General features: G+C 45.9%; 1 long non-coding RNA gene across 1 annotated transcript in view; it reads right to left on the bottom strand.

Annotated features, from left to right (window-relative positions):
• Window positions 1–27,839, bottom strand: part of LOC141139198 (uncharacterized) — a 1,175,459-nt gene that overhangs the window by 238,954 nt on the left and 908,666 nt on the right. The gene's annotated exons all lie outside the window — the stretch shown is intronic.

Genomic DNA, 27,839 nt, shown 5'->3' with positions numbered 1-27,839 from the left:
GAACAACACCCAGACTGGTGCAAGATGCATTTGGCCGCACTGGAGCAAAGGGAAAAGGAAAACAAGCTGTCCTTTAGTACAAAGAGTGAGCAGATGGGTGCGGTTGTCCATGGCAACAAAGCAGAAATCCATACAGCTGACTTCATACGGCCTATGCTGCCTTCTGAACATGTTGAAGACTTTTTGGATGATTTTGAGATGATTGCTTCCTACAGAGGATGGCCCAAAAGTCGCTGAGTTGAGTTGGTGCAACTTTTTCTGATGGAGGAGTACCAAGAGGTGTACAGCGGGATGTATCATAACCGAGATGACTACAAAAATCTCCTAGGAGCAATCCAATCTAGAGAGCGCTGGAAAAGATCAACAGGGAGAATGTGGTCTCCCATGGCAACCGGAGAAAGTCTGTTTGCAGAAAGGAGGAGCTACAGCAGAGATGTGGCTCAAATTCTGAATGAAGAGGTTTGTGCAAAAGTGTCTGTTGTCACCCCTGGCAACCGTGACGGAAATTTTGTTCAGCCTGCAGGGGGTGATGGAGAGCACAAGAAATCAATGGTTTCAAGTTATGGCTGCTTGTGTGAAGTGGTCAGCCCAGAGAAGAGGGCACAGTATCCAGCATCCTGCAAGGGGTATGACCATGTGTGTAAGTCTACTGTTACCCCTGGCAACAGGAAACCTGTTTGGCCTGCAGGGGATGTTGGAAAATCCAAGAAGGATGCAATGTTGCCCCGTGTCTATGTGGGGGCATTAGCTTGTGAGAGCACAGCAAAGAAGGGACAATGCCCTCAATTGAAGCTTTCCACACCTGTCAACTGGAATGGTAAGACTGTTACAAATGTGGGAGAGACTGGTAAAGGGACTGTTCCCTGTGAAGTGGGAATAAGTCCAGTGAGCAAAATTGCTTTCAGAGACTTGCAAGTGAATACCCTGTGTAGTAACAAAGCCCAGTTTGAAGCTGAACCTGCAGCAAGCTTGAGGACTGGTAAGGACTTGTCTTCAGGCAGTGTATTGTGTAGCAGGAAGACAAGTGGTAAAAATGAATACAATGTGTTGCTTGCTAATGCGATTAAAAATGTGATATTGCATCCAGAAATGTCAGGGGTGACAACTGAAAAATGTGTGCCGTTGCCCCTAGCAACCATGGCAGGTGTAGCAGAGGTGTCCCTGGAGACCGCCCAGGAGCTCATGGTGTCTGGGCTCAGAGTTTCCCAGGACAACTGTGTCGCCGCACCGACTGACAAGTGTTTCACATGAGGTGAAAAGCAAATTACTAAATATCCTACAATCTCAAACTGCTAATGTGCTAACGCAGCCTATACAAGGCAGGAAGGTGGATAATGATGTTGAAAAGTGTAGTATTGACAATTTTGATGATTTGGTGTCTCCCATGGTAACCACAGGTAGTGACGCAGAGTTGTCCCTGGGAATCTCACGAGGACTCCCTGTGTCAGAGTCGGCGGGGCTCCAGGACAGCTCTGATACTGCTCAGGTGGAAAACAATGGGAAAACAGCTCAAATGTTGGAGCATGAATTATCACAATCTGATGTGGTTGACAGTGACTGGTGCAGGATGCCTGCTGCTAAACCACTCTGTCCACCTGTGTCTCCATGGGCAGAGGGAGCAGTACTACGGAGTGCTGGTGATTGGAGCACAGACAGGATAGACTGGGATAGTCTCGCCATAAAGATGTTAGCGTGGTGGAAAGAAATTTCTGAAGGTAATAGTAAGCTGGACACTATTGCTGCTGTGACAAATGGAGAGGCTGCAGGGCCAGTAGACACAGGTGCATTGGCTTTTGCGGAAGTTAACCCTCTCCAGTTGGAAGGATCTGAAAAGGGCGCATGCATAGCAGAGGTTTTGTCCACAGCAAAAGAGATGAGTAATGTTGAGTGTCAGGATGGTGGGATAATGGATAAAGACTTGGAAGGGCTCCGTGTTGCTGAAAATGAAAGGATGAGTGTGACACATGCTATTTGCAGTGCTCATGGGGAGCCACAAGTTTTGTCAGTTGCCTCTGAGGTGGAGGTCTCTTTGAGTGTCTCGGCCTCTCAAGCCTTAGCAAATGAGCCCCTCCACGTCGTTAGTAAGGGAAAAGTCCCTAGAGTTCTGTGTTTAGATGTGACATGACTAGAAATAACTGAGATATTGTTGGAAATGGTGAAAATGTTTCCACTGTACACCTGCATGTATCCACCGCAGATGGGTGACCTGGTACTGCCTAGTACCAATCAGTGGAGACAGGTGGTACAGGCGATGTTAAGCAATGTTGATAAAAATTGGTTACTGCAATATTGGTTACTTTTGCGGAAAGTGGTCTCGCAGTTTTCTGCAAGAGTACTTCCAGTGGCAGTTGTGTGTGGAAGGCGCTCAGGGGAACTGCTAGAGGAATCAGAAATGATAGACATAGTGGAAGTCTCCCCGTATGCTGGTGTGATGAGGTGCAGTCCGAGGTGCGGCTGAGCAGTGGTTGGTACATGGCGCGTGTACTGTCTCACCCGCTGGACCTCATGTAAAGGAAGGGCCCGGAAAAGACGCAGCAGTAGTGGGAATTCAATCCATCACTCGCAGGGAGGTGCAGTTTAAGGTACCCGGAGACACTTTGACAGGAAATGACAGTGTTGGTAACTGTAATGAAAAAGGGTATGAGAAGCACTGTAGAGCACTGTCGGACAGCTCAGAGGTAGTGGTTGAGGTACCAATGGACACAGAAATGGTTAAAGAGATTAGTGTGGAAAAATGTGGCGAAAAATGTGCATTGGTAGGACAGTCGCTATTGGAGTGTTGGACAACAGGGAGCGATGTGAAACTGCGGGAATGTTCCATAGGGAGTAACTGCTTACCTGTAGATGGTCCCTCCTTAGACACTGTCCTAGCAAACAAGGTGACAAGAGGTCTTGATGATAATAATATTGAGTTGAATAACCCCTTGTGGAACATTGCTATTGAGGTTAAACAGAAGTATGTGGTGTTGATCTCAGATTTGGTTGCCAAGGGTAACCACACAGGGGTTAGTGAACCTGATAAATGGATGTTGTTGGTTTGTGTTGCATCAGGTAGTGAGAGGGGTCAGTCCCTGACAGATTTCAAGGAAGTGGGTCCCCAACAGTCCCAGGGGAGTAGGTCTGTGGGAGGAAAAAGGAGGATCCCGTGGCCAGAAGGTGGAGGGGATAGAGAGATTAGTGGGAGCCCACGGTTCAGGAAGAAGTGCTGGTGGAAGCACACCCGGAAGAAGATGTGGGTGGAGTGCCCCTTTAGAGAAAAGGTTGGGCAGAATAGGACTCCTGCTGCTAATAGTTGGCACAGAGGTGCCAAGGTGAAGTGCTGGTGGAAACATACCCAAAAAAAGAAATGGGCCTACGCAGCTAATGGCTGGCACAGAGGTGTCCCATTCTTAGTGACTGGTTTATGTGTTCCTCCCTCCGGTTCGAAACAAGGGGGGAGGATATGTGGCAGTAGGACCCTGTGCTACCTGGAAGATTGCTGGTTTACGCCACATTTTGGAGGGAAAGGCACGCTGATTGCACAGCTGTGTGCTGGGCTATTTAATTGTGACCTGGCTATGGCTCAGGGTTCCACCCAACAGACAGGAAGTCTGTGCATGGGAGTCAGGTGGACTCCCATTCCTCTGCGAGGAGTCAGAGGCTGCAGGAGGCAGCCAGGGTATGCATGTCTGCAGGAGGCAGATGTACTTGGTGACAGAGCAGCAAGTAGTAAGCAGCAGGAGTAAGCTAGGAGAGAGCTTCACTCTAGGAAACTCTTTTGGGTCTGAGGAGCAGACTTAAGGCCTACTGGAGTACTCACTGACAACGCACCTACCGTTTGAGTCTGATACCCTAATCTTACAATATATATATGTATATACACGAGACTGTCTGTATGTATGTAAAATAAATATATATATTAAATTACACTCTCTCTCCGTCCACGCCAACAACACACTGCACGGGGCCAACGTGCAGGCAGCCTCATGTAGTGTGAGCATGGACTTGGTCCCCCTGAGCCATGATTGGCAAAAGGCACCCTGCCTTTAGCCAGTTATGGCTCTCTTAGCTGAGGGTGCTGGGATTTGCCAAAGCATGCAGGTCATGGTGCATGCTTTGGCCAATCATCATACAGCAATGCACTGTGCTCCCGCAGTGCATTATGGGCCGTTACGCGCCACTCGAATTTGAACAGCCCATCATGTTCGGTTTTCGATGAACGGGCGAACAGCCAATGTTCGAGTTGAACTCGTGTTCAACTCGAACAGAAAGCTCATCCCTAGTCATGATTCAAGTGAAAACCACTATAGGCAATAAAAATGAATGAGGATACATCACCACCTTATCATGATGCCAGACCAAGAATGGCTCCTTGCATGATAGAGCCGCCAACTCTGACACTCCTCTTAGTGAAGTGATAGCAACCAAAGAAGCCACTGAGATAAAGAACTAACAGAATCTCCCAATTGGTTAAAAAAATGGCCTCTGCAAGGACAGTCAAGATGAAATTGAAGTCCCAAGGACACAAGAGTGGCCTGACAGGCGGAACTGTCTACTTACATGCTGTATGAAGTATGAATCAAGGAGTGAGAAAAAATGGCCACTGGAAAAAAAATGAATAGAGGCGAATCTGACCCCTAATGGTACTTAAGGCCAATCCCTTTTACCCTACTGAATGGAGAAAGAAAAAGAAAATCTCCCACTCAAATATTTCTGTGGGTGCCACTTCCTGGCTTCACCCCAGGCAAAAAAATATTTCCAAGTTCTATAATTGAAGTTCCCTGAAGCTGGCTTCCAGGGGCTCAACAGTGCTGAGATACAGGACTCAAGACCATTAGGTCCCGCTGGACTGGGAGTGTACAAGGAGCGACCTCCGCAAGACTCACTATGTCAGTGTACCAAGCCCTATTGGGCTAATTCGGATAACACTATTATCAGTGTTACCACGTCCTGGATTCTTCACAAAACATGTGGCAGAAGTCGAAACAGAGGGAAAGCATCAAATAAGGGAGAACTGGTCCCTAAGGTATTACCAGTGCATTTACTCCTATTGCCAGTGGCACTCTCGTCCCAGACACAACCTGCCCCAACTTGTTATAGAACTTAGAATCTAGTAGATTCACTTGCAGAGTTCCCCCTGCCACTATTCTATACCTGGAATATGCACTGACAATAGGTTGCTCCATGGACAATCCCACTCCAGTGGTCCCTGACAGAATATGGTTCACCTTCCTGAGCTGCATGACTCCTTGTGCCACCCTGGTGGTTGATATATATGCCCCTGTAGAGACATTTCCGGATAGAACCTACAACTGGTTTGTCCCATAATCCAAAGCAAGGCATACTGGTCAAAAGTTCCAAGATATCTATGGGCAATATTCTCTCCTGTGGAGACCAAGCCCACTGAACTGTAGCCACCCTCAAACCAAATGGAGAAACTGGCATCAGTGGTTACTATCTTCCAATTCCAGAAAGGAAGAATTCAACCTTTCTAGAATCCGAACCATCAACCACCAATCTTTAGCTGTGTAACACCCCTGGAACAAAGCCCCCGGCAATCCAATACATCGATCTTCAAGTTCCAGACAGAGAGAATGATCCTCTGGCAAGACCTGGATTAGGACTGTACATAAGGAATGTGCTTTGACCTAGATAAAGCTTCCTCCTGCAAAATGTATCGAAGGAATACCTGGACCAGCTGCTTCCTGAGCAAAGGTTATTGAGGTATACTGAGATTGACACCTCCCCTGAATCTTTAGCAAGTCCAGCCCAGGAACTAGGAGCTTTGTGAACCTCAGAAGCTGTGGCCAGCGCGAAGGATGGTCACAAAAAAAGAAAAGACGACATTCCACTGAAATTACAGAAATCTTCTGATGAGGCTGGAAGCAACATGGAGATGTGTGTTTACTGATGATTATGGGCCCCACAATCTACCTCTTACAGAGAGGTCATCACTTAACAGACGTAGCCTACCTGAAACAGAAGGATGCCCAGCGAATTGAGTTCAGTTTTGAAAACTGCTACCATTTAATTGTTTTTCAATAATGAGCCCATAACTTTTGCTCCAAGAGCCAAGGCAAGGCAAAGACTGACCCCACTAAGGAAGGAGCGAACCACCTCAAACTGCTCTAAAATCTTATGGTATGAGATACTCTCAAACACAGCAACCTCAGGTGCCTCCCTCACTTAGGAGGGAAACCTGGGCAGTCTCCCATCCAAGTACTAATCAGGCTTGATCTGAGATCAGGCACCACAGTGGCTCAGATAACCCTGATGCCATTGGTCCAACAGGAGACTTGAACATTGCCAGACCACTGAACCTGAGATCGGTGCACCTTCTGGAGTCATTTAGCTAGTCTAATGCCGCGTACACACGGTCAGAATTTCTGACAACAAATGTTTGATGTGAGCTTGTTGTCGGAAATTCCAAACGTGTGTAGGCTCCATTGGACATTTGTTGTCGGAATTTCCGACAACAAAAATTTGAGAGCTAGTTCCGACAACAAAATCCGTTGTCGTAAATTCCGAGCATGTGTAGACAATTCCGACGCACAAAATTCCATGCATGCTCTGAATCAAGTACGAGACGGAATCGCTCAGTCTGGTAAAACTAGCGTTCGTAATGGAGATAGCACATTCGTCACACTGCAAATTTTTTAAATCTTTCAATGCAGCGTATTCTCTTCTTCTTTATAATACTAGAATAATGAAGTTGTTTTGCTGTTGATATTCACACAGAGTTCTGACAAACTGATTTTTTCTTTATCGTACATCACGGGACACAGAGCACCATGATAATGACTATGTGGGTTATACACATACCTTTAGGTGATTGGACACTGGCAACCAATAGTAAGACGGTTCCTCCCATATAACCCCTCCTATACCGGAAGTACCTCAGTTTTTACGCCAGTGTCTTGAAGGTGATGGTCATGGCTGTTGAAGCTCTTCAAATTTCTTAAAAAAAAAAATGTCCCACTGAGGACGTTATAATCGGATCCATTCGGATGGCATAACAAAGCTAAAGTGGATGGTACCCGAACCTCGGTTCAAGAACGAGGTATTGCTTGTAATGTGTCCTATATAGGCGCTGGACCCTTGTTAAATTGGTATTCCTGGTCAATCTTGCCCAAGGTAAACCAAAAAGGGTGCTTTACAGGTCCAGGGGTGTGGACCCCAATATATAGGGGATCCGGTCCCTGAAGGTCCTTAGAGGTGCTACCCGCTGTGATGGGGGAAGATTGGGCCTGGTAAGACAGGCCCTGCTGCTTGGGATGGTGAGTACTCCCTTTGGGAATTTTTTTATATATACATGTATATATTTCCCTTTAAAAACTGCTGGTAAACCTTAAGCCTGTGTCTGGGATTACAGATGGCCAGTTTTGGCGCGCATTTTGAATACTGGCGTGCGTGAGCGTGGGTCAGGACAGCGCATGCGCCGTGCAGTGGGCGTGCCGCCGATCGCTGATGCGCGCGCTCACTCTCGAACTAAAGCTTTATAGGGATGGAGCTCCTGGCGTGTGCGTGGACAACACAGAGCGGTATTTGGGCACGTGAGTCTGGTGGTCTTGGACACAGTGGTGACAGGTTAAAGGCTGGTTATAGTTTGCGGGGAGTACTCCTTTTCTTCCTCGTGTGTAAGCAATGTCTTCCAGAAAACGATGTATAGGGAACAATGCAAGCACAGGGGTAAGAGTCCCTCCTCTAAAAACAGGATACCAACCCCATGCTGATACGGCCTCAGTTTCTCCAGAAAGGCCTGCGGCATCTGGCCTCGCTGAGCCATTGCATTTGTCAGGCATAGTGGCCACTACCAATATACCTGCCTCGGCTTATGTTACACAGGATGATTTGGCATCTACCTTAGCAGGCCTTGAGGGCAAAATAGCTGGCATGATTGCCTCTGGACAACGGGGGGGAGGAAGCGTAATAGATCTCCCTCCCCTGAGCCTGGGCCAAGTGGTGAGTCACTAGAGCACCAGGACTCTTATAGCCAGATGGGTCCAGGTGGTCCGGAACCAGAATGGGCGGAGGATTTGGAAGAGGTGGTCATAAAAGACCGGGAGGAAGGAGAGGCTGAAGAATCCTCGGCTGAGGACTCTGGTTCTGAAGAGCCAATTTCAGCCTCCCATTCTCAAAAATTGTTTATCCAATCTCTAATTGAGATGGTATGAATTTGGGTTTAAGTTACCCCCTGTTCAGGAGTCTGGACTCTCCTGTTCTACTTTGGGATCTTTGCGACCTCAGCAAATTTCCCAAGCGTTCCCTTTGCATCCATTACTGAAGCAGGTGGTTTACGCGGACTGGGAGCACCCTGACAGGATATACTTACCTCCAAAAAGGTTTTCTGTCTTATATCCTATGGAGGAGAAGTTCAGGAAGAAATGGGGGACACCTTCGGTGGATGCCGCCATATCTTCAGTAAATAAAAGTTTAACCTGTCCAGTGGATAATGCCCGGGTATTTAAGGATCCGGCTGATAAGAAGCTAGAGTCCTTATTAAAAGCCTCCTTTTCGGTGGCTGGTGCAGCAGTTCAGCCAGCAGTTGCAGCTATTGGGATTTGCCAATCCCTAACGGATTGCTTTAAAAGGTTGGTAAAGAGCCTACCTTGCCAGGAGGAATCTGCTGAGGAATTGTCAGAGATTCCTCATGCCTTATATTTTGCAGTAGACGCATTGAAGGACTCAATTTAACAGATGTCTCATTTTGCGTTACTGTCAATCCATATGCGCAGAGTCTTGTGGCTAAAGAACTGATCTGCTGAGACGCCATGTAAAAGGCTACTTGCAGCTTTTCCTCTCTATTAAAAAGAAAGGGAAGCAACCCTCTTATAAAATTCCCAATGCTCCAGGACCTAGTGCTTCTTCCCCTAAGTGGTATTGATGGCCTCAGCCGTCTGGCTTTAAAAGACCCCAGGGTCAGAAGAAGCCCTGGACCCCAAGGCCACCCAAGCCCAGCTCCAAGTCTACCTTGTGAAGGGGCGCCCCTGCTCTCGCGGGTGGGGGGCAGGCTTCGGCTGTTTGGGGAGGCCTGGGAAGAACTGGTTCAAGGACAGATGGGTCATTTCCACTGTAAAATACAGTTACAGAATAGAGTTCCGGGAGATCCCCCTGAATCTGTTTCTGTACTCAAGGGTTCCGTCGGATCCAGAGAAAAGAAGATGCCTATTCCTAGCTTTACACCATATGCTGATGCAGGGGGTAATTGTAAAGGTTCCACACGAGGAAAGATTCAAGGGGTTTTACTCAAACCTATTCACCGTGCCGAAACCAAATGGGGAAGTAAGGCCCATTTTGGACCTCAAGGCTCTCAACTTCTTTGTAGACGTCCGATCCTTCCGCATGGAGTCGGTTCGTTCAATAATAACATCCTTGAGAAAGGGAGACTATTTAGCGTCCATAGATAAAGGACGCGTACCTTCATGTGCCGATCTTCGGTCCACATCAAAGGTTCCTAAGCTTCGCTGTAGAGGGCAGTCATTTCCAATTTGTGGCACTACCTTTTTGTCTGGCCACGGCCCCCAGGGTCTTCACAAAGATTTTGGCCCCAGTGTTGGCTTCCCTAAGGTCTCAGAAAGTCTCTGTAGTAGGATATCTGGACGATCTTCTTCTAAGGGAATGCTCTCACCCCATACTAGTTCAAAACGTGTCAAGAACAGTACGGGTTTTACAACGCCTAGGTTGGATGCTAAATATGGACAAGTCAGCTCTTTGTCCGACCCAAGCCTTGGAGTATCTGGGTCTGGTCTTGGACACCGCCCAAGAAAAGGTGTTTCTTCCTCCCTTAAAGGTCGCCTCCATAGTGGAACTTGTACAGAAAGTGAAAAAAGAACTAACACCTTCTATTCGGCTGTGCATGAGGTTACTGGGCAAGAGGGTGTCATCCTTCAGCGCAGTGCTATATGCACAGTTCCACTCCAGAGTGTTCCAGAACAGTATTCTAAAGGCCTGGGACAAGTCAGCTCGAACCTTGGATCAGCCTATGGTTCTATCTCCACAGGTAGCCTGGAAAGTCGTAACCACAGACGACAGTCTTTTTGGCTGGGGAGCAGTCCTAGAGGAAGCGTCTATTCAGGGAATATGGTCCCAGACAGAAAGGACCTTGCCCATCAATCTATTGGAGATTTGGGCAGCTCGCCTGGCTCTGCGATTCTGGACATCCAGATTGCGGGGTCTTCCTGTCAGAGTCCAGTCCGACAACTCCAAGGTAGTGGCATATATCAACCACGAGGGAGGTACCAGGAGTCGGGCAGCCCAAAGAGTGGTAGATCATATATTGACTTGAGTAGAAAAACATGTGCCGTTTCTGTCGGCAGTGTTTATTCCGGGGGTGGACAATTGGCAGGCGGATTTCCTAAGTCGCCAAAAATTGTTACCAGGGGAATGGTCCCTGCATCCTGAGGTTTTTCTACAGATCTGCCAATACTGGGGGAACCCAGATGTGGATCTGCTGGCATCCAGATTCAATGCCAAGCTGGACAGGTTTGTATCCAGGACCAAGGATCCACTTGCTGTCGGGATAGACGCATTAGTAGTTCCTTGGGATCAGTATTCTCTGATATATGCCTTCCCTCTGCTCCAAATTCTGCCGCACTTACTACGCAGAATACAGGAGAAACAAAAGCCAGTGATCTTAGTGGCCCCAGCGTGGCCCAGGAGATCATTGTACTCGGAGATTATGAAGTTGGCAGTAGGGGACCCATTGGTCCTTCCTTGCCGTCCAGACCTGTTGTCCCAAGGGCCCATATTCCATCCTTCTTTACAGTGGCTGAATTTGATGGCCTGGCTATTGAGACCAGACTATTGAAAGACTGTGGTATTATGGGTTCAGTCTTGTCTACTTTGATAAACGCTAGAAAGTCAGTTTCTAGAGCTATCTATTTTAGAGTCTGGAAGTCATACATTTCTTGGTGTGAGGAAAGAAAATGGAACCCTCGTAGGTATACGATTGGAAGGGTTCTCGCCTTTCTTCAAGCAGGAGTAGACTTGCAGCTCGCTTTAGGGACAATTAAAGGACAGATTTCGGCCTTATCGTTTTTTTTCCAAAGACCAATTGCATCCCATTCTTTGGTGTGAACCTTTGTCAAGGGAGTAGCACACCTGAGGCCACCGCTTAAACCACCTTTATGTCCCTGGGACCTAAATTTGGTACTGTCAGCCTTACAGAGTCAACCCTTTGAACCTATTGGGCATATCTCTTTTGTCCTATTGACCAGGAAATTAGTTTTCTTAGTGGCTATAACATCGGCTAGAAGGGTGTCAGAATTGGCCACCCTTTCTTGCAAAGAACCTTTTATGATTCTTCATCAGGACAGAGTGGTCATGCGCTCTCGTCCGGATTTTCTACCGAAGGTGGTTTCCAAATTTCATTTGTATCAGGATATCATTTTACCTTCCTTTTTTCCAAACCCTAAGACTAGGGAGGAAAGGTTGCTTCACTCACTGGATGTGGTGAGGGCGATAAAAGTTTACTTGGAAATGTCAGCTCCCTTTCGGAAGACTGACTGTTTTTTTGTCTTGCCCGAAGGTCCTAAAAAAGGACAGCCGGCAACAAGTTCAACTATATCCAGGTGGATTCGTCAGACTATTATCCAAGCGTATGGATTAAGGCGCAGGGTTCCACCCAGGGATTTAAAAGCACACTCCACTAGAGGGATTAGTGCATCATGGGCAGTACGCCAACAGGAGTCTATGGCTCAGGTTTTCAAAGCGGCTCCTTGATCTTCAGTTCATACGTTCACCAGGTTTTACCAGGTGGATGTGAGATCTCAAAAAGAGTCTGTTTTTGGCCACAGCGTGTTGCAGGCAGCTTTATAGTCTCAGGCCCGTTGGGCTTAGGGATAATGTGCCCCCCCCCTCAGGTGCATTGCTTTAGGACATCTCACATTATTATGGTGCTCTGTGTCCCATGATGTACGATAAAGAAAAACGGATTTTTTAAACAGCTTACCTGTAAAATCCTTTTCTTGGAGTACATCACGGGACACAAAGGTCCCTCCCCTCCTTTCTGGGATCGTCATTGCTTGCTACAAAACTGAGGTACTTCCGGTATAGGAGGGGTTATATGGGAGGAACCGTCTTACTATTGGTTGCCAGTGTCCAATCACCTAAAGGTAAGCGTATAACCCACATAGTCATTATTATGGTGCTCTGTGTCCCTTGATGTACTCCAAGAAAAGGATTTTACAGGTAAGCTGTTTTAAAAATCCGTTTTTTATTATTTCTCGTGATCTCCAGAATAATGTTTATAATTTTTATAGTGATCTACTTTTTTTTTTATCAAGATCTCCTGATTTTTTTTTTTTTATATTGATCTCCATAATATTTGTTGTCATTTTGTGTGTCAAGTTACCACAAAACCATTATTATCTTGTATTTTTTAACCTCAAGGAGGTTGGTTGGTGTCCCTTGTTTATTTGACATTGTATTTTTGAAATGTACCTGCCTACTCACAAACAAACTATCCTTTTTGAAGTCAAACACATAGGCAAGTATTTGTGAATAAAAAAATATAGACATTTATTAGGGGTCATAACCAAATAAAGAGAAGGGCAACGCTGGATAAACTGGTGAGATTGGCAAAGCCTTTGTACCCCAGGGCACACATCAACTATTTGACAGGCAAAATTGGTAGCCTGAGGAGTCCATTTAATACAGAGCACAATCCGGTCCAGGACTCTGAGAGATCAGGAACAGCAGCAGATGACATATATGTCCCGAGGCTGTGGTCATACAACAGCCTGTGTCTTTTGTCAGACCAGACTGAATCCAGGCCATCACACTATTTTCTTCCTTCCATGCTTGCTTCCAGGCTGTGGCTCTGGTGTTGGAGTTGTGGCAGGAGGTGGAGGAGGATGGTCCAACTCACATAGGTGGGTTTTGCTTGTGAATTCGCCCTTCAACCCCTTATTTAGGCCATATAGATCACTTCCTCACAAATGAGGTGTTGGCCCACCTCCATTTCCTGCATTTTGTCTGCAGCCACAGAAGCCTGCCGAATTAGCCCAAGTGCTGACTCCTCTACGTTCCTCCCGTTCCTGGGCCTTTTTTGTTGAAGGCGGAGGGGAGGGACCTGGGATTCGGTCAGGCTACTGAGCCTGGCCACCTCCTGGCTGCCACTTTCCCCCGCCACCTGCTGGCTGCCACTTTCCCCCGCCACCTGCTGGCTGCCACTTTCCCCTGCCACCTGCTGGCTGCCACTTTCCCCCGCCACCTGCTGGCTGCCACTTTCCACAGTCTCCTCCTGGCTGAAACTTTCCTGTGTATGAAAATGGGACATAGTTTTTGTTTATTGTTCATCATTTACACACAATTTTGAGAAATATGTTGAACAATGCTATACCTGACTCAAGCTGGGCTCCTCCACTTCTTCCTGGGTGGAAGGCCCAGGTTGGACATTGGAAGCCTCAGCTAGGGTGGAAGGAATCATGGAAGGAAGGGTTGAGAGTGATGGCCTGATTTCAGTCTGGTCTGACAGAAATCGCAGTCTGTCGTAGTACCAGAGCCTGGGGACACAAATGTCATCTGCTGCTGCTCCAGATCTCATGGAATCCTGGACCTTTTTGCGCTCCCTATTATAAGTGCTCCTCAGGCCACCAATTTTGCACTTCAAATAGTTGATGTTTGCCGTGGAGATCTGCGGCTTCACAAATTCCTGCAATTGATCCAGTGCTGCCTTCCTCTTTATTCCATTAGTATAAAAGGGGTGTTTTGTCTGCCACAGACAGGGCAGCTCTCTGTACATATCAATGAATTGGGGGAGGAAGTTGTGATCGTTGAATCGATCCATTTTATCTGCAAGACACAAGACAAACCCTAATGTCATCAACAAACAAAAGGGATTTCATGAACCGTGCTCTGCTTAATTAGATATGAATATTAGCAGATGGGGATGATACCCTCACATCATCTGTATATAAATGAAGCTACCTACAAACACCCAGTTGCTCAATAGATCACAGGTGGGTTCCTCTGAATTAAAAAGCATATCAGAAAAAAGAGGAGGGGAGGAAAACGAATTCTTCAACAAGGAACCAACAGGGTAGCAAAAAATATATATAATTTATTATAGAAAAATAATTCCACATATACACCAAACAAAAATCAAAAAATGACAATAAGTGAACCTAATACCACCATTACAGATAAAATAGACAACGTTGTCTAAGAACAAAAACACACACAGATGGCCACCACAAACAATTACATACAATTACATGCAACTGGCTGGATAGACAAGAACCATCTCATATAAGTATTGGGAATTAATATTGAAAGCCAAGAAGTAACTGTATGCAGTCGTGGATGATGAAAATCCGCTATGCACGCTGCCGGTGCCAGACCCAGAGTGTAACTCAAAATGTTAGCCACGGGGATAGCTGATGATAGCACTTGCAGATACGTACCCAGCCATAGCAAAGATAATGCATGGGTACAAGGGGAAGTGTATGCCTGTATAGATGATGATGAATAAACACAGCGTGTTGCTGGATCATGAAGCGGGAGCACTGATATTGCTATATCACAAAAGATATTAAGTGGATACAGTCTCACCAGTCCATGGACATCAATGTGTAGCAGGCATACAGGACACTCCGATCCTCAGATCTTCTCACATCTGTGCAAGGCAACCGAATCCTCATCTAGTTAAGTGGGAGTAACTCATAGGTCTTTATGGCCAAATGCCAGTCAGGATAGTGAAAGTAGAAAGGAGGTATATAGCATGCCGCCTAGATGCGGTGTTACTCCTCATACTTCTCAAGCACTTCCTGGTTCCGTACGGCAAGGCCTCAGCGGCTTCAACAGCTCAGCGAATCGGAAACCCAGGACTGATGGGTGGGTCCGTGTGTGTGTTACGCTGGGCGTGATGGCGTCATGCTGACGCGTTTCATCCAACAGGGATTTCTTCAGAGCATGCGCCGTAGCCAATGTGGGCGGCTTATATAGCCGTCTCTATTCCAGACGTAAATACGTCAGTAATCAGTTGTCTAGGCTACGGGGCAACAAATAGACAGCCATTCAAACCATAAAACAACAATGATTATAAATAGAACAGGCCCGTCCGTGGGTGCAGAACCTCCCCAAAATAATAATACGCATAAAAGAGAAAGAAAAATAAGGAAAATTGAATAGAAAAAAAAAAATAAAAATTTTTATCAAAATAAGTAAAGATTAGAAATAAAGAATCTCGGGGTATCTACCTTGGCAACTAAGGTGTAAGAAATACTGACAAATTACACTCATTATTTAACCCACGTGGGGACATACTGTCAAGGGTATATATCCACATTTTTTCCTTCTGACAAAGAATCCTGTCAAAATCACCCCTTCTGAGGGGAAGATTTAACCTGTAGATACCCTTGACAGTAAGTCCCGTGGGGTCCCCCCCATGGTGATTAAGAAAATGCAGGGGGATGGGTCGTTCGTCATCCTTACTAAGGATGCTCTGGACGTGTTCACTGATTCTGATCCTGAGTTTCCTTTTTGTCTTTCCCACATATTTTTTGCCACACGGGCATGTGAGCATGTAGACTACCCGTGTGGTATTGCAGTTAATAAAATTATAAATTTAAAAATTGGTTCTTGTCTATCCAGCCAGTTGCATGTAATTGTATGTAATTGTTTGTGGTGGCCATCTGTGTGTGTTTTTGTTCTTAGACAACGTTGTCTATTTTATCTGTAATGGTGGTATTAGGTTCACTTATTGTCATTTTTTGATTTTTGTTTGGTGTATATGTGGAATTATTTTTCTATAATAAATTATATATATTTTTTGCTACCCTGTTGGTTCCTTGTTGAAGAATTCGTTTTCCTCCCCTCCTCTTTTTTCTGAAACCCTAATGTCAGGCTAAACTCTCATAATATTGTGCCATTATAGGCCTCAATCTCAATAAGCAGTATAGGCCACTGATGCCCCAAGTTAAAATTGTACCTTCGTTAGCACAATCGTCGCTTCCGATACTCCTTCCTCCACTCACAGATCGTAGGTACGATGCACACGTGTTACACTTTGTATACAATACGCATGCGTGAAACTCCGCCCGCCCCTGACCTTCTTTCTAGTATATTCCCCGCCCCTTCTCTTTCGGCGCAGTGGGAGAGCATATGGTGGAGAAAGAACAAGTGCATGCAGACAGCAGCAACAATGATGAAAGCCCGGAGCCACAAACGTCCCGATCAAGGCCTCAAATATGTTTTTAGAGATGGTGGAGATGGTGGACATCTTGAAGAGGGAAGACCATGATGGGAAGTATGGACCTTACCCAAAACCAAATGTGAGAAAGGCCAAGATCATGACTAAAGTTGTGAAAAGTCTGCACAGGAATTTTGGGGTATGACGATCCAAGGATCAATTGAGGAAACGCTGGTCAGACCTGAAATTGAGCATGATCAGTACAGAAGGATCAGGAAACTGCTTCTAAAAAGTAAGTATTTGTCATGTGTTCCTATTATTATTATTATTATTATTATTATTATTATTATTATTACTTGCATGCTGCTCCATGTGCTTTTCTTTACTGTTCTACAGTTTAAAATGGCAACTTTCACGTACGTGGGCACAGTAATCGGTCGTAGTAAACATTGTTCGTTCGCCCACTGATATGATTTTTTTTGTCAGATGTAGGCTAACTACATTTGGTCATGCCTATTTGTATTAAAAGAAGTTTAGTACATTGTTGTCTAGATGGGTTTGTAACTAGAATGAAATGCAAACTTGATTCAGTGTAAGGAGAGGACACTCAGAAGCTATTTACACATCTGGACGCAGGCGCACTAGTGTGGGACACCAGAACAACCTTTTTAGGGCGTCCCACACAGGTGCTCCAGTGGATACTAGGTGTGTCTCCATGTGTGAAACTTGCACAAAACAGGTAAGTATTCCAGCTTTAGAAAGGGAAAAAAATAATGTTTTCAGCTTGGAACTCTGCCAAAACAGACAATTGTACGACACTTCCAAGCAATGTTTCATATTCCTATTTCTGGCCTCAAATATCTGTGTGCTAAGGTATACCTTTTTTTAATTCACAACAGGGAGAAAAGACTCGGGACAGACTCAGAGGACACCAGGGACCCCCCACCTCCTAAAGAAGGGGAAATCCCCATCTGAGGATGTGGAGGAAGGAGAAGTTTATGAAGTGGGCAAAATAGTGACCACAACAGGTGAGTGTATGAGACCACAGCTTCAGGTAATAGATGGATGCCTGCATATATATAATACACAGTGTGTGTTTTTTATTTTTGGTGATGTGGATGTTGTGGAAGAAGAATCTCATTTCACAAGTGCACAGATCCTTATAGGGGAGATAATGATGTGCAATCGTGATTTACAGAAGATCAAGGAAGACATCAATGATGTGGAAAAAAGACTCAAAAACATCATTGATGTTTTAGGCAGAATCTAAAACACCCCAAAATTATTCAAGTTTGTTTTTAATTTTCAGATTTTTCAAACTATTTTAAAGTATTTTGAAGATGCACACAGTGTCAACATGTGCTATCTGCCATCACGGGATATCAATGTACGCGTTTTGTGGGTGCAACCCCTTCCTCGCAACTCAAGTAGCTGAGAGGAAGGGGTTGTACCCCCGAAACACATCCATTGTTCCCAAATGATGGGAGCTAGCACATGTTGACATTAGGCTTGGGATCAGGAGGGAAATCCACATTTTGACTCCCAATTTGGGTGCATCTTCAAAATTTGGCTTTCACAGGGGTGACATCACCCCATCTGGTGAAGGCAAGATCAACACAATTTGGGCATACTAATGTCTGATATTGCCTTCACTTTGACAAAGTTGAACTTTGTAAGTTCCGGAGTTGTGTATTGTTTTATGGTTTTAAACATAGCCTTTTTTGGGGTAAACAGGCATTTCTACTGTCAAACATAAAAATGTTTTACAACAAATATATTGGTTTGTTCAAAAACCTTTTTCTAACGCACATGTGAATGTGCACAGAGTAAAATGTTTTCTACTCAATAATGTGTGGCTTCTTCTTTCAATGCTCAATAGCAGTTTTTGTAAGTTGGTGTTTACAGTGATAATGGGGGTTATTTACTAAAGACAAATCCACTTTGCTCTAAAAGTGCACTTTCAGTGCAGTTTCAAGTGCACTTGTAGTGCAAAGTGAATTTTCCTTTAGTAAATAATCCCCACAGTACTCTAAAATTTGCCCCAATCAGGTCATTTTCGGGACTCCAAAAATTAATTCATGGTGCTTAAAATGATGATTATTTTTATCATTAATGCATTACATACATTAACAAAAAAAACAATATGTGTGTGTAGCAGACCCACAACATAATAGTTAGCTGAAGAAGAGATTGTCACCTCATGTTTCAAATAAATAACGTTTGCACTATTGAAGAAAATGGCCAAAAAGAAAAGCCCATTGGAGAACCTAGGAGACAGCTAAAAGAAACACAAGTAGTACATCAAATTAAATATTATTTCAGTTTAAAATAAAAATGTATTTTAAAAATGTTTCTTAAACATTTGCTGGCATATCAATGGCCTCCCTACCTGCAAAGTATTCCATATATTTTTGATGGACCTCGCGGGCGCTTTGGGCAGGGGGCAAGCCAGGACGGCCAGCTTCAAGTGCCGTCAGGGTTTGTTCTTGAAATCCGGCCTCAGGCCCAACTGAGGCCACGTAGTTCATAGCATTTCTCCTTAGAAAGTGGAAAGTGTAGAATGCAGCATGCAAATATTATATGGTTCAGTTTATATTCCTCCATGTTGATTGGTGTCAGGAATAGGCAGAACCAGCTGGCCATTATCTCAAAAGCATTCTCCACCAGTCTTCTGGCTTTGGCCAGCCGGTAGTTAAAAACCCTCTGGCCCGGAGTGAGGGTCCTTTATGGGGAATGGCCGCATCAGGTGTGCACCAAGCCCAAGCGCTTCATCAGCGACAAAGATGAACGGTAGACCAGCCACGTTGTCTTCTGGAGGTGGCAATCCTAAGCCACCACTCTGGAGCCACCTATAGAACTCAGTCTGGGCGATGTTTCCACCATCCAACATCCGTCCATTCTTCCCCATCTCCACATAAAAAAAACTTGTATGTCGCTGACACCACCGCCAACATCACTATACTATTAAACCCCTTATAGTTGTAATAGTATGACCCCGAGTTGGGGGTGGGATGATGTGGACGTGTTTCCCATCAACTGCCCCTCCCAAAGTTGGGAAAGTCCCACCGCTGGGCAAAGTGGGATGGCGCAGTCTGCCATTCCTGTGGCGTTAAAGGAAACTGTGGAGTCAAACAAGAAAAAAAAAATAGTACTTTTGCACATAACATTGCAAGCAGAGTAGACACAAACATTCTTGGCCAACATCAGTATAACATTTATTTTAAGGAGTATTTAAAGACAAAAATATAAGGTCCACTTATCAGATTCCTCACACCCTCTGATGGCCCATTGTAAAAATTTTAGGGGGGAGGGGTGTTTTGGACAGGTAACCCTCTCCACTTCATTGAGAGCTGAATGCATACATAATGTGTGTTACTTTGGCCAGGTCCTCCTTACTTACACTATTGACAGACCAGGTAAGAAGTGTCATAATACAAAAATATGAATACACGTACAAATTTAAGCACAATTTTACATTGTGCAATTACCTATCAAGATAATAGGAGAACAAAACTTTAAACAGTACCATTTAAAAGTATTCAGGCAGGCCTTTGGACTACATTCTTTGGTGAATTCATCCATAAATATGACCACAAAAGAGGTAGATATAGTGTGTATGGGTTTGGCAAAGTCAGCAGATAGAGGATTGGTATCAGTTGACTTAGCGGTTGGGGGGGAGGGAGGGTTCCAAATGAGTTTGGGACCCCAAAAAAAGCCTCTGGCACTCTGCCTGAATTTAAGGACAACAATAACATTTAAACACATTTTAGGGGGTGTTTAGGGTAAAGCAGTACAATGGAGCTAACAAAATACATCGTTGACTAGGCTAGGTGTGCATGGGTTCAGGATAGCATGCTGGGGAGGTTAATGAAGGCAAATATGCATGAAGGACAAAAAAGGAACTTTAAAAACTTCCAGCATGCATGAGGATAAAGAGGACATTCACAGCATATTACAATCATGGTAATTAGGGAATGATGAAAGAAATACAATACATTAGCAATCATTAAATAGGATGTGATGTTAAAGGAGAAAACTTACCTTAATATAGTCATTCTGCAGGACCTAAATTATGGCAGAACAGGTCTCTGGAATAATGATCCCCAGAGCCTGGTCGCCAAGTACCCCAAGTGGCGACTAGCCTCTGTTCAGGAGTGATGGCTTGCCGCATGCAGGTGTCCTGCTTCGTAATATAAGGGGACAGCAAAGCCAACAAATGGTGAAAAACAGGGTCCGTCATCCGGAGATAATTCCTGAAATCATTAGGGTTTTACTCACGGATCTCCCACAAAAAAGGCATGTGAGAGAATTGGTCACGCTGGAGCAACCAATTCTTCGTCCATTAACTCCTCTCTGCCCTGTTCATGGACTGGGCTTGGGTCAAAGTAAAAACCCCCAACACCAAGTCCCTGCACAGCACGAACTCTACGATGAGGACGTACCCGCAACATGGCTAGAAAACGGTCCGCTGGTCAGAACGAACTAACAGAACGCACTGAAAATCAGAAAGAACCTGAGAAGAGCGACCTGAAAATCAGAAACGAGCAGACCAGAACGCACTGAAAAACAGATACAGTGTCAATTTCCTTAGTGTTTACCAAACACCGTAATTGTTATTGTGGCATTCACACTGCCACCTATACCTAGTTTACCTGTAACTGTTTACATTACTTATGTTCTTTTTTACCATTATTTTAGTTTTGTTGTATTTTTGTGGCGTTCCCTGGGTGTTTGGTGCGGTTCCTGGCTGCCTATGCCTCCCTTATCGGCGGACTTGTGTCTCTCCTGGCAGGGATGACGTCCACCGTTCACTCCCTGCTTGCTCTCGTCGAGCCTAGGGCTCTCCGCCCATTGGCTCGCCTTGAACGCACTTGCGCAGTAGCGCTGGTCGCGCACCTGTGCAGTGCGGAGAAACTGACCCGGCAACGTCGGGCGCCGCCAGGTGGTGACGTCAGACGCCACCGTACGGCGGCGTCTTGGGCGTTTCCGGGTTGGGGAGCTCACTTAGTGGGCCCTCGGGCCTTCTGGGTGAGCAGTGCGGCTCTCCCCACCAAAAAATGCATACGTAGGCTTGGATGGAAGGGATGCCTCCGTGGTCCTACCGGGGATCCTTCAGGTATGTTTGTCCTCAATTTTACCCTCGGATATTATCCTTTACCCCACGCTATCCTTTATGGATACCGTCTCACGGATATTACCCTGTATCTCATGATATATGCGATACGTTTTATTAACAGACTTCCATATTACCCTGTGGATATCCCCTTACACTGTTGGGCTCCCACACTCGTGTACCCCCTCTGATGCCCCATCTGGTGGACAGAGTGGGTGCTCCTGCTCCCTACGGGCCATCCGACCCCTGCGCTAACAAGAAGTCCTTACGTGGCTTGATACTTTACCACTCCTTACCATGGTAAGCTTTAACGTATGCCTTTATGCTTTAGCGGGTGTACGGGTAACTCTACTACCCCCCCTTCCCTCCCCTGGTTCTATGCCCTGCCTGTCCCATTTTGCCCCCCTTCCTGTCCTCTCCTTCCCTTCCCCCCCCCCTTCCCACCTTTCCCTCCTTGTTTTCCTTTCCCCTCCGTTTTTTCCCCCCCTCTCCCCCTTCCCCCATCCCCTGCCCCCCCCCTCTCCCCTCTCTTCCCCCCCCCCCTTCCTTCCCCTCCCTCTCCTCCCTCCTCCTTTCCACCCCCATTTTCCTCCCCCAACATACCCCCCTACTCCAACCCCCCCCTTTGCCCCCTCCCCCCCCTCCTCTCCTCCCCCTTGTTCAACCCCCCCCCCCTTTTTCCCCCTTCTTTCCCCCCCCCCTTTCCCATCTTCCTCCCCTATTTCCCTTCCCCCTTCTTACCCCTCTCCTCTTTCCCATTTCTTTCCTTCTCCCCCTTGCCCCCAATTATTTCCCGCGTTCACACTAACTACTATCCTCCCCCCTTGTTACCCCCAACCAGCCAACATATTGGACCCCTCATTTGCCATCTTGTCATCCATTCAGGGAATTTCGCACAATCCCCCTTGTCCGCCGCGGGGGAGTTATGTTTGGGCAGCTGGTTGCAGCACATATTCACCTAGATATAGGGTAAGCCACTTCTTTATTTACCTCTTATGTTGTTTTTTCTACATGCTGTATTATGATTGTCGTTTGCATATTGTCTGCATTATTATGTATTATTTTTCCATAGATTGGTCCTCCTGAGGAAGCGGTAATACCGCGAAACTAGTCGAGAACCAGACCATTCTATACCCTGTAATAACAGATGTCTCTTGGGCAATTCCGAGCCTCTGTTTTTGCAATTTTAACAAGTACACTATGTAATTTCTCTGTTTTTGTAATAAATCCTTTTACCTAACTGTTCATTGTTATCTATCTGTACCGATATAGTCCAGTCTTTTCCAGGATGGGAGCACGCTTGGGCCAACATCAGCCACTGTCCCCGTGTTCCCACTCTTCCTTGCCTTTGTATATTAATGTGGATGATGGTACGTTTTTAACAAATTATTACTCTCGATTACATGAGGCTATACTCAAAAAATTTGTGCATATTCATTGGGTGGATAACACACCCCTTTCTCTTTCCCCTGAGTGCCTCTAATCTTAAGTTTACTTCCCTTATTTGTATCCATCACCGATTACGTTGGTGGTTGCCCCTCCTACACGGTTCAGACATGTGGACCTTCCCATCACGGTTCAGGCGGACCTACCATCCCCATACAGCCACTCTTCTAGCCCTTTTATTATATCAAGGTTGGACTCTAGGTTTCCACTCACTATGTTGCTTTAGTTGGGTCATTCAGCTTTAACTCACTACCTGTACCCAAGAGTATGTGTTTTATGGACCGGTAACCTCCCGGCCCAACTGAGATTGTCTATGTTACCCACATTCATAATCTCTAGCTGAATTTCACCCACGGTAACTTCCTTTAAATTCTACTCATTATACTAGTATATCATGGCATTATTTGCAATTATATCTGTATACCACCGTGAATGTAGTACTGTATGGTGATACCTGCCTCCTGTGTCATTGCATCCCCAATTTGATCTCTTTGAGATACCCTTCACCAATTAAACCACACGGCCTCCCCTTTGTAGGTCGTCATTACATCACATCACCCTTATCATCCCTTATGTTCACGGCACACCTTTCCACCCGTTCCAGTATTACTGTCCTCACTCCCCACTATTCCATTCACTTCATCACTTTCCCTACTGTTTCGTTCACATACTTCCCTTCATCCAGAATATCTCCGCAGTCCAGTGATCAACCATGGCTGCGACTCCTCACCTTTCCACCCACCAACAATCATTCCCAGTGCACTATCCCTTTCACTTCACACAATGGCCTCCGTTAATGGGTTCCCCTTGTTATCTGTGCCGTTATGGAGTGTCAATTTCCTTAGTGTTTACCAAACACCGTAATTGTTATTGTGGCATTCACACTGCCACCTATACCTAGTTTACCTGTAACTGTTTACATTACTTATGTTCTTTTTTACCATTATTTTAGTTTTGTTGTATTTTTGTGGCGTTCCCTGGGTGTTTGGTGCGGTTCCTGGCTGCCTATGCCTCCCTTATCGGCGGACTTGTGTCTCTCCTGGCAGGGATGACGTCCACCGTTCACTCCCTGCTTGCTCTCGTCGAGCCTAGGGCTCTCCGCCCATTGGCTCGCCTTGAACGCACTTGCGCAGTAGCGCTGGTCGCGCACCTGTGCAGTGCGGAGAAACTGACCCGGCAACGTCGGGCGCCGCCAGGTGGTGACGTCAGACGCCACCGTACGGCGGCGTCTTGGGCGTTTCCGGGTTGGGGAGCTCACTTAGTGGGCCCTCGGGCCTTCTGGGTGAGCAGTGCGGCTCTCCCCACCAAAAAATGCATACGTAGGCTTGGATGGAAGGGATGCCTCCGTGGTCCTACCGGGGATCCTTCAGGTATGTTTGTCCTCAATTTTACCCTCGGATATTATCCTTTACCCCACGCTATCCTTTATGGATACCGTCTCACGGATATTACCCTGTATCTCATGATATATGCGATACGTTTTATTAACAGACTTCCATATTACCCTGTGGATATCCCCTTACACTGTTGGGCTCCCACACTCGTGTACCCCCTCTGATGCCCCATCTGGTGGACAGAGTGGGTGCTCCTGCTCCCTACGGGCCATCCGACCCCTGCGCTAACAAGAAGTCCTTACGTGGCTTGATACTTTACCACTCCTTACCATGGTAAGCTTTAACGTATGCCTTTATGCTTTAGCGGGTGTACGGGTAACTCTACTACCCCCCCTTCCCTCCCCTGGTTCTATGCCCTGCCTGTCCCATTTTGCCCCCCTTCCTGTCCTCTCCTTCCCTTCCCCCCCCCCTTCCCACCTTTCCCTCCTTGTTTTCCTTTCCCCTCCGTTTTTTCCCCCCCTCTCCCCCTTCCCCCATCCCCTGCCCCCCCCCTCTCCCCTCTCTTCCCCCCCCCCCCTTCCTTCCCCTCCCTCTCCTCCCTCCTCCTTTCCACCCCCATTTTCCTCCCCCAACATACCCCCCTACTCCAACCCCCCCCTTTGCCCCCTCCCCCCCCCTCCTCTCCTCCCCCTTGTTCAACCCCCCCCCCCCTTTTTCCCCCTTCTTTCCCCCCCCCCTTTCCCATCTTCCTCCCCTATTTCCCTTCCCCCTTCTTACCCCTCTCCTCTTTCCCATTTCTTTCCTTCTCCCCCTTGCCCCCAATTATTTCCCGCGTTCACACTAACTACTATCCTCCCCCCTTGTTACCCCCAACCAGCCAACATATTGGACCCCTCATTTGCCATCTTGTCATCCATTCAGGGAATTTCGCACAATCCCCCTTGTCCGCCGCGGGGGAGTTATGTTTGGGCAGCTGGTTGCAGCACATATTCACCTAGATATAGGGTAAGCCACTTCTTTATTTACCTCTTATGTTGTTTTTTCTACATGCTGTATTATGATTGTCGTTTGCATATTGTCTGCATTATTATGTATTATTTTTCCATAGATTGGTCCTCCTGAGGAAGCGGTAATACCGCGAAACTAGTCGAGAACCAGACCATTCTATACCCTGTAATAACAGATGTCTCTTGGGCAATTCCGAGCCTCTGTTTTTGCAATTTTAACAAGTACACTATGTAATTTCTCTGTTTTTGTAATAAATCCTTTTACCTAACTGTTCATTGTTATCTATCTGTACCGATATAGTCCAGTCTTTTCCAGGATGGGAGCACGCTTGGGCCAACATCAGCCACTGTCCCCGTGTTCCCACTCTTCCTTGCCTTTAAATATTATTTCAGTTTAAAATAAAAATGTATTTTAAAAATGTTTCTTAAACATTTGCTGGCATATCAATGGCCTCCCTACCTGCAAAGTATTCCATATATTTTTGATGGACCTCGCGGGCGCTTTGGGCAGGGGGCAAGCCAGGACGGCCAGCTTCAAGTGCCGTCAGGGTTTGTTCTTGAAATCCGGCCTCAGGCCCAACTGAGGCCACGTAGTTCATAGCATTTCTCCTTAGAAAGTGGAAAGTGTAGAATGCAGCATGCAAATATTATATGGTTCAGTTTATATTCCTCCATGTTGATTGGTGTCAGGAATAGGCAGAACCAGCTGGCCATTATCTCAAAAGCATTCTCCACCAGTCTTCTGGCTTTGGCCAGCCGGTAGTTAAAAACCCTCTGGCCCGGAGTGAGGGTCCTTTATGGGGAATGGCCGCATCAGGTGTGCACCAAGCCCAAGCGCTTCATCAGCGACAAAGATGAACGGTAGACCAGCCACGTTGTCTTCTGGAGGTGGCAATCCTAAGCCACCACTCTGGAGCCACCTATAGAACTCAGTCTGGGCGATGTTTCCACCATCCAACATCCGTCCATTCTTCCCCATGTCCACATAAAAAAAACTTGTATGTCGCTGACACCACCGCCAACATCACTATACTATTAAACCCCTTATAGTTGTAATAGTATGACCCCGAGTTGGGGGTGGGATGATGTGGACGTGTTTCCCATCAACTGCCCCTCCCAAAGTTGGGAAAGTCCCACCGCTGGGCAAAGTGGGATGGCGCAGTCTGCCATTCCTGTGGCGTTAAAGGAAACTGTGGAGTCAAACAAGAAAAAAAAAATAGTACTTTTGCACATAACATTGCAAGCAGAGTAGACACAAACATTCTTGGCCAACATCAGTATAACATTTATTTTAAGGAGTATTTAAAGACAAAAATATAAGGTCCACTTATCAGATTCCTCACACCCTCTGATGGCCCATTGTAAAAATTTTAGGGGGGAGGGGTGTTTTGGACAGGTAACCCTCTCCACTTCATTGAGAGCTGAATGCATACATAATGTGTGTTACTTTGGCCAGGTCCTCCTTACTTACACTATTGACAGACCAGGTAAGAAGTGTCATAATACAAAAATATGAATACACGTACAAATTTAAGCACAATTTTACATTGTGCAATTACCTATCAAGATAATAGGAGAACAAAACTTTAAACAGTACCATTTAAAAGTATTCAGGCAGGCCTTTGGACTACATTCTTTGGTGAATTCATCCATAAATATGACCACAAAAGAGGTAGATATAGTGTGTATGGGTTTGGCAAAGTCAGCAGATAGAGGATTGGTATCAGTTGACTTAGCGGTTGGGGGGGAGGGAGGGTTCCAAATGAGTTTGGGACCCCAAAAAAAGCCTCTGGCACTCTGCCTGAATTTAAGGACAACAATAACATTTAAACACATTTTAGGGGGTGTTTAGGGTAAAGCAGTACAATGGAGCTAACAAAATACATCGTTGACTAGGCTAGGTGTGCATGGGTTCAGGATAGCATGCTGGGGAGGTTAATGAAGGCAAATATGCATGAAGGACAAAAAAGGAACTTTAAAAACTTCCAGCATGCATGAGGATAAAGAGGACATTCACAGCATATTACAATCATGGTAATTAGGGAATGATGAAAGAAATACAATACATTAGCAATCATTAAATAGGATGTGATGTTAAAGGAGAAAACTTACCTTAATATAGTCATTCTGCAGGACCTAAATTATGGCAGAACAGGTCTCTGGAATAATGATCCCCAGAGCCTGGTCGCCAAGTACCCCAAGTGGCGACTAGCCTCTGTTCAGGAGTGATGGCTTGCCGCATGCAGGTGTCCTGCTTCGTAATATAAGGGGACAGCAAAGCCAACAAATGGTGAAAAACAGGGTCCGTCATCCGGAGATAATTCCTGAAATCATTAGGGTTTTACTCACGGATCTCCCACAAAAAAGGCATGTGAGAGAATTGGTCACGCTGGAGCAACCAATTCTTCGTCCATTAACTCCTCTCTGCCCTGTTCATGGACTGGGCTTGGGTCAAAGTAAAAACCCCCAACACCAAGTCCCTGCACAGCACGAACTCTACGATGAGGACGTACCCGCAACATGGCTAGAAAACGGTCCGCTGGTCAGAACGAACTAACAGAACGCACTGAAAATCAGAAAGAACCTGAGAAGAGCGACCTGAAAATCAGAAACGAGCAGACCAGAACGCACTGAAAAACAGATACAAACTGACTACACGCACTGAAAACCAGATTCAAACCCACAAGCACCAACTGAAGAGCAGTAACGAACTGAAAAGCACGAGGCTGAAAAGCACGAATTGTCTCTCATCAAACTTCTACTAACAAGAGATAAACACGAGATTAGCAGAAGGAGCCTAAAGGGTGGCGCACTGGCTATTGAACTTC

The sequence above is a fragment of the Aquarana catesbeiana genome, linkage group LG04, assembly GCF_042186555.1.
Source record: "Aquarana catesbeiana isolate 2022-GZ linkage group LG04, ASM4218655v1, whole genome shotgun sequence".
In the NCBI taxonomy this organism is placed as follows: domain Eukaryota; kingdom Metazoa; phylum Chordata; class Amphibia; order Anura; family Ranidae; genus Aquarana; species Aquarana catesbeiana.
This window is presented reverse-complemented; position numbering and strand designations above follow the sequence as displayed.